The sequence below is a fragment of the Cebus imitator genome, unplaced genomic scaffold, assembly GCF_001604975.1.
Source record: "Cebus imitator isolate Cc_AM_T3 unplaced genomic scaffold, Cebus_imitator-1.0 Scaffold289, whole genome shotgun sequence".
NCBI classification, from domain to species: domain Eukaryota; kingdom Metazoa; phylum Chordata; class Mammalia; order Primates; family Cebidae; genus Cebus; species Cebus imitator.
In genome coordinates, this window is record NW_016107604.1 from 2,784,645 (window position 1) to 2,794,908 (window position 10,264).

Genomic DNA, 10,264 nt, shown 5'->3' on the forward strand with positions numbered 1-10,264 from the left:
CCAGAAATAGTGCTGTACCTCAAGATTCATAGGATCTAAACTGCGTGCAGTGGCTCATTCCTATAACCCCATTGCTTTGGGGAGGTGGAGGTGGGAAGATTGCTTGAGACCAGCAGTTCAAGGCCAGACTGGGCAACACAGCAAGGCCCTATCTTTACTAATAAATAAATAAATAAGCAAATAAATGAATAAATAATAGGATTCATGGGGGTTTGCATACAGTACACAGAAGGGTCTAACCTTAATAGTGGATAGTAGTCCTAAACTGACCAGTGTTCCAGACCCACCTAACAAATCTGAAAGCAGAAGGTGATATTACCAAACTGTTTCCAAGTAAATTAACTCTGTGCAGAGAAAAGTTTTCAAGATTTATAGGAATACGAAGATATTCAGCACCCAGCAAGGTAAAATTAACAATTTATGACATCCAATAAAAAAAGGACAAGTCATACAAAGAAGGAAAAGAAGGTTGTATTCCCATTACAATAGGACCCAAAAGAACAATATGCATAGGAATAAATTTAACAAAAGAAGTGTAAAACTTGTATTCTAAAAACTACAAAATATTATTAAAAGCAGTTAGTGAGGACCTAAGTAAATGAAAAAGATCTATGTTCATGAATAAAAAGACAATATTATTAATGTAGACATACTTCTCAAATCTATTACAGATCCACACAATTACTAGCAAAATTCCACCAGGCTTCTTTGCAGAAATTGAAGAGCTGATTCTAAAAATCAATGAGGAAATTCACAGGGCCCAGTATAGCTAAAAAGAAAATCTTGACAAATAAAAACAAATTTGGAGAATTCACACTTTCTGATTTCAAAATGCACCACAAAACTGCAGTAATCAAGACAGCATGGTACTGGCCAAAAGACAGACATATAAATCAACTAAATAGAATTAAGGGCCCAGAAATAAACTTATATTTATGGTCAGAAGATGCCAATATAATGCAATAGGGAAAAATAGTTTTTGAATAAATGGAATAATTGAATATTCACACACAAAAGCAGGAAGAACGCTCTCCTAAATCAATACAAAAAAATTAAACAAATCTGATCTTAGACCTAAATTAAAACTATACAACTTTTCAAAGAAAATATAGGAGCAAATCTTTGTGACCTTAGGTTAGGCAAAAAGTTTTTAGACTTGAAACCAAAAGTACAAGCAATAAAAGAAAACACAGATAAAATGGACATCATCGAAAGGTAAAACTTTTGTGCCTCAAAGAATACTATGAAGAAAATGAAAAGGCAACCACAAATAGGAGGAATTATTTTCAAATCATATATTTGATAATGGATTTGTATTCAGGATACTTACCATTCAATGATAAAAAGACAAATAACTCAATTGAAAAATGGACAAATTATATGAACCAATAGTTTTCTTAAAAGAGATACAAATGGCCAACAAACACATGAAAAGATTCTTAACATTACTAGCCATTAGGGAAATGCAAATCAAAACCTCAATGAGATACTACTTTATACCTATTAGCATGGCTATAATAAAAAAGACAGATAATAACAAGTCTTGGGGAAGATGTAAATATTGATCTTCACAAAAGATGAAGAATCATCAGAATGGTAACTACATGGGTAAACATGTACAACTTTTTCTCATTATTTAAATCTCTTTAAAAGATAATTTACTCTTTTAAAAATATAATAAAAATGTAGCCTGAGATTTATAGCATAAATTAAAGCAAAATGTATGAAAACCTAAGTACCAAGTCAGCAGGGATTAAATAGATGTATATTACTATAAGGTTCTTATAGTATAAATAAAATGGTATGACATCAATTGAAGGTAGACAGAAAAACTAGACAATACTAAAAACTATAAAGCACATACTAAAATAACCAAAACAGAGAAAATGAGCTAACAAAGGAGAAAAAAAGAAACATAAAATGTGTTCATTTAGATGCTCACTTCTGGGAAGACGGAGGAGAGGTATTTTTCTCTATTTCTCTAAGTACAACTAAAACCCCTGGAAATTTTATTTTTAAAAAATCACCAAGAACACTCTGAAAGATGGAAAGAAGTCAGACAAGCTAGCAACTTCAGGATCAAAGGAGTGATAACAGTGGTGAAGAGTGTGCGTGTGTGTGTGTGTGTGTGTGTGTGTGTGTGTGTGTGTGAGAGAGAGAGAGAGAGAGAGAGAGAGAGAGAGAGAGAGAGAGAGAGATACATATTTCCCAAACTGGGCACTGGAGAAGCCAGCAACTGAGAAACATCAATGGGCAAAGACCAAGGGGGATAAAACCCAAGAAATCCTACTTTCTATACCCTAAGAACCAGGAGAAGGGCAATATAGATAGATAGATGGAAAATATGTGTTAATAGAAAATAGCTGCTCTACCAAAATACCACAGGCAAAAAAATGTGGCTTAGCCTCCAACACTGCCAGAAATGGCTAAGTGAGCAAGTATAGACTTCCCCACATGTGAGAGAGTCTTCTCTGTGTCCCTGTGTCTTCAGAGATAAGAATATTCCTTTCCTTATCTCTGAAGAAAGGGCACCTTTGGAACATTGGTCTTACGACCTGCTTCAGGGACAGCTCAGAAAATCCTTCCTAGGTTTTATAATCTGCCTCATGGGAGAAGGACAAGTGAAGGTTTGAGAGACCTTCCTGCCCCTGCTATTTTCTTAGATGCCATGGTGCCACATTTTGGGGTAGTCCTGTGCCCCATAACATTATTATATTGATGCAAATGAGGAAGAAAGGAGCAGACTTAATAACTTTGGAATACGGTGTTTTGACTGTAAAGATAAAGGCAAAAAGTACTGTACACAAACACTGTGCTTCAGCTGGTAAACTTGTCTAACCTGGGATATGGATTAGCAATTCTGAAATTGTGTAAATACTACAATGAACAAATAAGTGTACCATAGAACAGGGATTGGCATACCATGGACTGTGGGCCAAATTTAGCTTATTTTCATATGGCCCACAAAAAACCTTTTTTTTTAAATTAAATGGCTAAAAAAATCAATAGAAGAGTTATACTTTATAATACATGAAAATTATTTAAAAAGTCAAAGCTGAGGAGTTGTGATAGAGACATTATGGCCCACAAAGCCTAAAATACTTACTGTCTTTCACAGGAAAAACTATCCCTTTACATAAAAAGTTTACTGACCCTTGTAGTAGATAATAAGAGCCAGAATTCTCAGTGTCATAGAAATAAATTATAAATAAGCAAAAGGAGAGAACCAGAATACACTTTGTGTTGCTGGATTAGAGTTGGAGACATCAGTATGAATTCATATTTAATATACATATAGATACAGAAAGGTAGATAAGTATATATACATGGGTTAGCATACATACATATATTTCCCAGCTTTGTCTATTGAGAGGGCTGTGTTGTGTTAATTCAGCCTAGCTCCCATTCCTGCTGTCTGTATTAAATATAAAATTTGACTAAGTAAGAAATTCAATTAATAAATTTAGCACAAAAACATATTTGGATATTTTTCTAACCAAACCAGAGCCTTTATGATTGTTTCCTTCAAAAGTAGGATCTGAGAAAGAAAAAATGAAACAGACTTGATCTAAGGAAAAATATTTTAACCTAATACATGTCAAAATCTTTTGAAAAATAATTTTCATCTCTAATAAAATGCTTGGGCAATTTCCATTTTCATTTACTTTTCTTCAACTTTTAGGTTCAGAGGTATATATGCAGATTTGTTACATGGGTAAATTTTGTGTCACTGGGGTTTGGTATACAAATGATTTCATCAGCCAGGTAATGAGCATAGTACCTGATAAGTAGTTTTTCAACCCTCACCCTTCTCCTAACCTCCACCCTCAAGTACACCCTGGTGTCTATTATTCCCCTCTTTTGTGTTCATGTGAACTCAATGTTTACCTTCCAATTATAAGTGAGAATGTACAGTATTTGGTTTTCTGTTCCTATGTTAGTTTGCTTAGGATAATGACCTCCAACTCCATCAATACTGCTGCAAAGGACAGGCTTGCTTTGTTTTTATGGTTGTGTAGTATTCCATGGTGTATATATACCATATTTTCTTTATCCATTCCACCACTGATGGACATCTAGGTTGATTCATATCTTTTCTATTGTGAACAGTGCTGCAGTGAACATAATGATTTATGCATTTTTGGTAAAACAATTTATATTCCTTTGGGTATATATTCCAGTAACAGTATTGCTGGTTCAAATGATAGTTCTTTTTTAAGTTGAGAATTCTCCAAGACAATTTCTACAGTGGCTGAAATATACATTCCTACTAGCAGTGTGTAAGTGTTCCTTTTTCTCCACAACCTCACAAATATGTTAGTTTCTGACTTTTTAATAATAGCCATTCTGACTGGTGTGACATGGTATCTCATTGAGGTTTGATTTGAATTTCTCTAATGATTAGTGATGTGCAGAATTATTTCCATGTGTTTGTTGGCTGCATTTATTTCTTTGAGAAGTGTCTGTTCATGTCCTTTGCCCATTTTTAAGTTTTTTCTTATTAAGTTGCTTATAGATTATTAATATTAGACCTTTGTCAGATGCATAGTTTGCAAATATTTTCTCCCATTCTGTTTAGTCTGTTGAAATTTTCTTTTGTTGTGCAGAAACTGTTTAATTAGTTCCCAATTGTCTATTTTTGTTTTTGTTGCAATTGCTTTTGGCATCTTCACCATGAAATCTTTGTCAAGGCCTATGTCCAGAATGATATTTCCTAGGTTGTTTTTTCTAGGGTTTTTATAATTTTAAGTCTTAAAGTCTTTAATCCATCTTAATTTTTATATGAGGTGAAAGAAATGGGTCTAGTTTTAATATTCTGCATATGGCTAGTTATCCCAGCATCATTTATTGAATAGGGAGTCCTTTCCCCATTGTTTATCAACTTTGTAAAAAACCAGATGGTTGAAGGTGTGCAGCTTTATTTCTGGGATTTATAGCCTGTTCAATTGATCTATGTGTCTGTTTTTGTACCAATGCCATGCTATTATGGTTACTGTGGCCTTGTAGTATAGTTTGAACTTGGACAATGTGGTTCCTCCAGCTTTGTTCTTTTTGCTTAGGATTGCCTTTGCTATTTGAGAAATTTTTGGTTACATGTGAATTTTGAATATTTTTTTTAATTCTGTAAAAAATGACATTGGCAGTTTGGTAGGAATAGCATTGAATCTGTAAATTGCTTTGGGCAGTATGGCCATTTTAACACTACTGATTCTTCCTATCCATGATCATAGAAATTTTTCTCATTTGTGTCCTCTGATTTCTTTGAGCAATATTTTGTAATTTTCATTAAAGAGATCATCGACTTCTCTAGTTAGCTATATTCTTAGGTATTTTATTTGTGTGGCTATTGTGAATGGCACTGCATTCTCAATTTGACTCTCAGATTGGGCAATATTAATGTATAGAAATAGTATTGATTTTTATACAGATTTTGTATCCTGAAACTTTACTGAAGTTGTTTATCACTTCTAGGAGCCTTTGGGCAGAGACTATGAAGTCTTCTCTGTATAGAATCATATCGTATGTAAAAAGAGATAGTTTAACTTCATCTCTTTCTATTTGGATGCTTTTTATTTCTTTCTCTTGCCTAATTGCTCTGGCTATGACTTCCAGTACTATATTGAATAGGAGTGTTGAGACTAGACATCTTTGTCTTGTTCCAGTCCTCAGGAGGAATGTTTCTAGCTTTTACTCACTCAGTATGATGTTGGCTGTGGGTCCATCATAGACAGCTCTTATTATTTTGAGGTATGTTCCTTCAATGCCTAGTTTGTTGAGGGTTTTTAACATGAAAGGATGTTGAATTTTATTGAAAACCTTTTCTGCAACTATTCAGATGATCATGTGGGTTTTTAGTTCCGTATATGTGATTGATCACATTTATTAACTTGTCTATGTTAAAATGACCTTTCATCCCATAGATAAAACCTACTTGGTCATAGTGGAATAGCTTTTGGATGTGCTGCTGGATTTGATTTGCTAATATTTTATCCAGGAGTTTTACATTTATATATTCATCAGGGATATTGATCTGAAGTTTTCTTTTATCATTGTGTTTCTGCCAGATTTTGGTATCAGGATGATGCTGGACTCATAGAATGAGTTCAAGAGGAGTCCTTTTTGCCTAAATTTTTTGGAATCATTTCAGTAGGATTGGTACTAGCCCTTCTTTTACATCTGGCAGAATTTGGCTTGAACCTGTCTGGTCTGGGAATTTTTCTCATTGGTAGGGTTTTTTTTAATTACTGATTCAATTTTGGAACTGGTTATTGATCTTTTTAGGGTTTCAATTTTTTTTCTGGTTCAATCTTGGGAGGTTGTATGCTACCAGGAATTTATTTATTTCTTTCTAGTTTGTGTTTTATAGAGGTGATTGTAGTAGGTGTCTCTGAGGGCCTTTTTTTTCTTTTTTCTTTTTTGGTATTTCTGTAAGCTTGGTGGTAATGTCCCCTTTGTCTTTTCTGATTGTGTTTATTTGGATCTCTCTTTTTCCCCTTATTCATGTACATAGCAGTCTATCGATCTTATTGTTCCTAAGAACCAACTCTTGGTTTTATTGACCCTTTGTATGGATTTTAACATCTCAATTTCATTCACTTCATCTCTGACTTTGGTTATTTCTTTCCTTCTGCTAGCGTTAGCTAGCTCTTTTCTAGTTCCCCTAGGTGTGATAGGTTTTTGAGATGTTTCTATATTATTGATGTAGGTGGTTAATGCTATAAACTTTCCTCTTAGCTCTGCTTTAGCTATGTCCCAGAGGTTCTGATATGTTGTATCTTTTTATTAGTTTCATATAATTTTTTAAATTTCTGCTTTAATTTCATTGTTTACCCAAAAGTCATTCAGAAACAGGTTGGCTAACTTTCATATACTTATATGGTTTTGAGAGATCTACTGGTATTGATTCCTATTTTTACTGGACTGTGATCTGAGAGTTTGGTTGGCATGAGTACAGTTTTTTAATATTTGTTGAGGATTGCTTCATGGCCAAAGGTGCAGTCAATCTTTAAGTATGTGCTGTGCACAAATGAGAATGTATACTCTATTGTTGTTGAATGGTATATTCTGTACATGTCTGTTAAGTCCATTTGCTCAGACACTGAGTTTAGGTCTTGAATATCTTTATTTCTTCTTGATCCAACACTGTCAATGATGTGTTGAAGTATCCCACTATTATTGCATTCTTAACTAATAGCAACACAGTAATGGTAGGAAGGTCTTCTTAGGTGTCTAGGAACTTATTTTATGAATATGGGTATTCCAGTGTTGGTGCCTATATAAGATAGTTAAGACTTACTGTTGAATCTTTTATCATTATGTAATGCCCTTGTCTTTTTAAATTGTTGTTGGTTTAATGTCCGTTTTATTTGATATAAGAATATCAACTCCTGCTCTTTGTTGTTTTCCATTTGCTTGATAGATCTTTCTACATCTTTTGAGCTTTGGGGTGTCATCATGTGTGAGATGGGTCTCTTGAAGGCAGCATATAGTTGTCTCTTGTTTCTTTATCCAACTTGCCACTTCGTATCTTTTAAGTGGGGCATTTATCTCATCTACATTCAGGGTTGATATTAATATATGAGGATTTGAACCTGTCGTCATGTTATTAGCTGGTTGTTATGTAGACTTGATTGTATAGTTGCTTTATAATGTTAGTGGGCTATCTACATATGAGTGTTTTTGTGGTGGCAGGTATTTCTCTTTTGTTTCTATGTGTAGCACTCCCTTAAGGACTTCTTGTAAGGCAGTCTTGGTAAAGGATTCCCTTAGTATTTGCTTACCTGAAAAGGATTTTATTTCTCCTTCATTTATGAAGGAGAAATAGTTTGGCTGTATATGAACTTTTTGGTTAGAATTTTTTTTTTTAATTATGCTGAATGTAGGCCCTCAATCTCTTCTGCCTTCTAGGTTTCTGCTGAAAGGTCCACTCTTAACCAGAAGAGGTTTCCTTTGTAAGTGACCTGTTCCTTCTCTCTAGCTGCCTTTAGGATTTTTTTCTATTGAACTGACTTTGAAGAATCTGATGACTATATGTCTTAGGGATTGTCATCTTGTGTATTATCTCATAGGGGTTCTCTGAATTTCCTGAATTTGTATGCTGACTTCTCTAGCAAGGTTGGGAAATTTTTCATAGACAAAATCCTCAAATATGTTTACCAAGCTGCTTGCTCTCTCTCCATCTTTTTCAGGAATGCCAATGAGTCATAAGTTTGATCTCTTTATAGGATGCCATATTTCTCAGAGGTTTTGTTCATTTTTTAAAATTATTTTTTCTTTAATTTTGTTTGCCTGCATTGATTCAAAGGGGCAGCCTTTAAGCTCTGAAATTCTCTCCTCAGCTTGGTCTATTCTGTTGTTAATGCTTTTATTCGCATTCTGTAATGCCTGTAGCGAGTTTTCACTTCAAGAAATTCAGTTTGATTCTTTTTTAAAATCAAACTGGCTATGTCATCTTTCAACTCTTGGACCACATTACTGTGTTCCTTGGATTGGGTTTCAACTTTCTCCTGTATGTTGATAAGCTTCCTTGCCATCCACATTCTGAATTCTATGTCTGCCATTTCAGCCATTTTAGTCTGGCTAAGAACCATTGCTAGGGAACAAGTGTGGTCATTTTTGTCAAAAGAAGACACTCTGGCTTTTTGAGTTGCCAGAGTTCTTGCACTGGCTCTTCCTCATCTTTGTGAGCTGATGTTCTTTTAATCCTTGAAGTTGTTGTTTTTTGGATGGGACTTTTTGCTTTCATATTTTTTAATGCTTTTGAGGGTTTGACTATGTTACAATTTAAGTTTAGTTGTTTAGCTCATTTCTAAATACTTCTAAAGAGCCAAGGCTCAGCTCAGCACTCTTTGGCTATGTGCTCTATCCCTGAGGGTATGGGACAAGGCCTGCAGCTTTATTCCCTTGTCCCTTGAGTTGAGGATCTGATACACTGGAGGGGCCAAGGTGTTCCCAGTCTGCTGACAGTGACGCTCTGATGGGGGCTGCTGGCCAGAGTGCTCTGGAAGGGTGGCAATAGAGTGTTGCATGCATGCATGCCAGTGAGGCAGTGAGAGGTCCCCATGTGTATGCATGCCACCAGGGCAGTGGCAGGTCCCTGTGTGTGTTTGTGTGTGTGTGTGTATGTGCACATGCGCACACTGGCAGAATGTGGGAGAGGTCCCTGTGTATGTGTACACTGGAAGAGATGATAATGGGTCCCTATATGCATGTGTGCTGGCTGGGGTGATGGGGGTCCTGAATGTTTATGCTGGTGGCGTGGTAGGAATCCCTACCCATGTGTGTGCTGGTGAGAGAGCAAGGAAATGCTGAGGATAAGTATGTGTTGGTGGGGAGGGATGCAGGTGGGTGTGAAAAACGCTGGCAGGGTGATATCTGCAGGTGAATGAGTGCTTGTGGGGGTCAATCCGTAAAGGCACATGGATGGTTAGGCAGGGTTTGCTGGCAAAAGAGATGTGGCAGTGGCTGCTGGCAAACTGAGGCTGCCCTGCAAACAGGTGTTTCAAGGCAAAGACCCTGGGAAAGGCCAGCAGACAGGGGGTTACTTAGGTCAGACTGGCTCAATCCCATGAGCAAGACAACCCTCCTCTCTGGGTATAGCTGGTAACGGGCTAGAGCCACCTAGAAGAATATGGTGAGCCTAGAGTGATGAGTGCCCGTGGCTGTGCTGCACTGCAGCCAGTCATTCCTGCACCAAACTCTATGGACTTCACACAGGCTGGAGTTCTGCCTCTGCCAACTCTTAAGGCAGTTCTCCCTGCCAGATAAGATGTCCATGGAGGGTCATGGGGGTCTTCTGGAGCTGGGATCCTGGAGGTCCATGGCAAGAGTGGGCCACTCTATGCCTATTTAGCTTATCCCTTATCTAGGAGCCATTTAGTGTCAAAAACATCCTGATGCTCGGCAAACCTGTTCAGGGTTCCCAGCTTTCTTTCCTTTCAGCCTGGGGCCTACATCTTTGCTTTGTCCACACTCAATGCCTATTTTTGAAGATCTGTTTGGAATGTGTTGGTCTACCTGATGGTCTTGTCTCTCTTGGTGGATGCATCCAGTCAACCATCTTGGCTGTCTCCCAAACCCACAATTTTCTGATAAACTAAATGAGATTCACAACTGCTAGGAAATTCTTCATCTCAGGTTTCCTTATCAGTCCATCAGTCAGGAGAGGAAAGCTATTTAACCAGAGATTCTCTATCACTTGTTTGCATGCACTTTTGTTTTATTCTACTGAACGGTGATTTCCTAGCCATGTCTTTTTTTTATG